Source organism: Sinocyclocheilus rhinocerous, unplaced genomic scaffold (genome assembly GCF_001515625.1).
Source record: "Sinocyclocheilus rhinocerous isolate Xijiao unplaced genomic scaffold, SAMN03320098_v1.1 scaffold1090, whole genome shotgun sequence".
In the NCBI taxonomy this organism is placed as follows: domain Eukaryota; kingdom Metazoa; phylum Chordata; class Actinopteri; order Cypriniformes; family Cyprinidae; genus Sinocyclocheilus; species Sinocyclocheilus rhinocerous.
The window spans coordinates 280,675-283,854 of record NW_015665008.1 but is presented as its reverse complement, the minus strand read 5'-3'; positions in this window follow the sequence as shown (position 1 = coordinate 283,854).

Genomic DNA, 3,180 nt, shown 5'->3' with positions numbered 1-3,180 from the left:
AAGTTGTTTTTTTTCCCTTTCAAAAACATTAAAAAAAAAACAACAACATGATTATTCTTAATAATTAACTGTTGGCCAGTAGTGTACGTCACAATAAGAGAAAAGCTGATGTGCAGCCTTGATGTCTTTACATACAGCAACCCTTGTTCATTATGGGATATTTTATGGCTCATCATAGCTTTTGCTGAAATATTAAATAATGAAGACTTTCTATTTGAAAAAACACAAATCATTGTTTAGTTGTCATAATGGAAAAACTTTGAGAACTAAGGGGCTGATGGGGAAAGTGTGTTAAAGAGCACAGAGAGGACCATGGATGCCCTTTTATGTGCAAAAGCTGATAAAAAGATCTTTATTTAATCCCCTCTTGGCTTCATGTCAGTGCCAGTGTGCTTATGACTAGATAAGGATGCGATCCGAGTGAATTTATAGCAAATACTGGATAAGTTTACCATCAACAAAACCTCTTTGGAAAAGGGGCGTAGTTCTGCAATGCTTGAAAAATATCCACTATATTGTTCTGATGAAAGGTGACTGAGATCAAAATGAAGTTTGATCAAGTGAAATGAAGTTATTAGATTTGCAGAAGTTATATTAATGTTAATTTGACAGCTGTTTGCGGTCCTAAATGGTACAATAGCAAAAATCTGTTTTATTTTTTTCTGACATGTTGGAGTTTTATCTTTCACTTGCACTGAGTAAATAGAGCTCGATAAAACAAAAAATGTGTCCGTCTTCATTTCAGGCTTAGATTTGCAGAAGTTATATTAATGTTAATTTGACAGCTGTTTGCGGTCCTAAATGGTACAATAGCAAAAATCTGTTTTATTTTTTTCTGACATGTTGGAGTTTTATCTTAAATAGTAAATAGAGCTCGATAAAACAAAAAATGTGTCCGTCTTCATTTCAGGCTAAAATGTGATTATTTTAAAGGGGGGTGATTATTTTCTATACTCACTGTATATAACAACTGCATTTGTCAAACAATAAAAGCAACATACGAGCTACTCCTTTTTTGTTGTTTAGACCAAGTCCATTTAAAGTGGTCCATTATTTTGTTCAAAAGGTCAGTAATGCCTTGACATCAGGAAGTTTAGTGCAATCATAAACGGTCTGTTTTATTTCTATTATACCACTTCAATTAACAGCTGTGAATAGAAATTAAATAACACTTGCCATTGTCAACAGAAAGTTTCTGCTGTAAAGAAAAGAACATTAGAATAGTCTGAAAATCTGACTGAAGGTAAACATTTACAAAACTCAAGTTTACCCTAAAGATTCAGTAACAATGAAGTAATCGAGCCATGAAGTAAACAACCATGGAGTTTGACTCCACTATAGTTACAGTGTGGTCAGTCATTTTAGCCTTTGAGAACATTTCAGAAGTAAATGTGCTGCTATTTTATCACGCACAGTTTTTAAATTACGGAGTAACCACATTTTATGCTTTGTCCCTCTGAAATCCCTTACGGTGGAGTCGCAGGCTGAAAGATGACTGACAAAGAGCAAAACAACAATCTGCTTTTAATTCTGGAGTCTCTTTAAATGTTTTTATTCTTGGGATTTCTGTCGTTAAACAAGAGCCTTTATCAGGACTTTTAAGCAAAACTGAACAGGAAGTTCCTGAAAGCATTTCTGAGGACTTGAGAACACATGAAAGTGAACACGCATGTATTAGTGCGCTTTATGTCCAGCTGTACAGAGGGAAAGCAGTCTTGTCGTAAAGTATTTTGGGTCTACTGTGAAATAAAGAAAACACCGGCCATGATGTCAGGTTTGGACGTTCCAGGTTCTGCTGAAGTTTTTAACATGATTCCTGAGTGTTAAGAAAGTGGTCAAACGTGACGAGAGGACTTCCTCTTAAAGGGAGGCTCTGGGGTTTTCACATCAAAACCCATTTTAAACTTCATCCATCCAGACATTTAAAATTCACACACCATTACACGTGTGCTTCAACATTTAAATTTTGATTGGTATCCTTTTTTCCCTCGCTTACTCTAAATACAATGCACATTGGAGGCTCTTCCAGCTCCAGAGATGCACTACATAAACAAAAACATCAACCAAATCAATCAAGAGCTCCAGTTAGCAGGCAGAAAACCCCTCTCCATTCTTTCATCTTCTGATTCAAAGCTTCATTCAGATTGTGTGAGTAGCTGACGACCAATTTCTGGAATATTAACCCATATTGTGTTTTTTTTTAAATAGAATATATTTGTAGATATTTGAAGTAATTCTCCCCTAAACAAGTGATTTAAACAATGAAAAAAATAAAATCTGGTTTTAATATGAACTGGTAAAATGATTCCTCGGGATTGCACGAGCTCTATACGATGAGACCAGGAGCATCTGGAAGTTTCAGCTACGTCTTCTTCCTGTTCTCTTACTAATAGCAGATGAAGAGAAAGTCATCCCTGAGGTCACATTAATCCTTATGTGTTAATATATAACAAAACATTCGGCCACATTGTGAACATTTTCCATCAGATTCACCATTTTAAACCAGACAAAACCAAACATTTCAAAAGTAAAACTTCACCCAAAAATAAAAATGCCATTATTACCCTCATGTCGTTTCAAACTCTGATGCTATTTTTTACTGTGGGGGGAAAAAAAAAAGAATCTTCATGGTGGTTCATAGTAACCACATCTATCAATCTCAAAACAAAACAAAAGAAAAACTTTTATTTGCTGCTAAAGCTCCCCTCCACTGAGCTTGTTAATACTAAACACCATTGTTATCATGTATCCCATGACCATCATATCAAACCTGGGCCAAATTTAATAGCTATGTTGGAGAAGAACATAATCAGTGAACAGCTTAAATTCGGGTCTTTGGTTGTCGCACAAAGCTAACTGACGTCTTCAGAAGACTTCAAATGTAGCATATACATAAGTCCCATGGTCTACTTTTATAACGTTGGGTATTTTCCGTTCGTCCTGGAGCTTGACGTTGTACTGAAAAAAGCTCTGAGAAGATTCAAAGCAAAAATAAAAGGCATAAAGGCTTGGAACAACATGCAAGGTGAATAAATAGTGACAATTTTTAACATCGGGTCAACTATTCTTCAGATATACCAGGAAATCTACTCGTGAGTCCTTCGGTTTCTTCAAAGAATGTTATTTCAGATGCTTGAATGTAGGTTAATTTGTGACAAAAAAAAAAAAAAAAAAAAAACA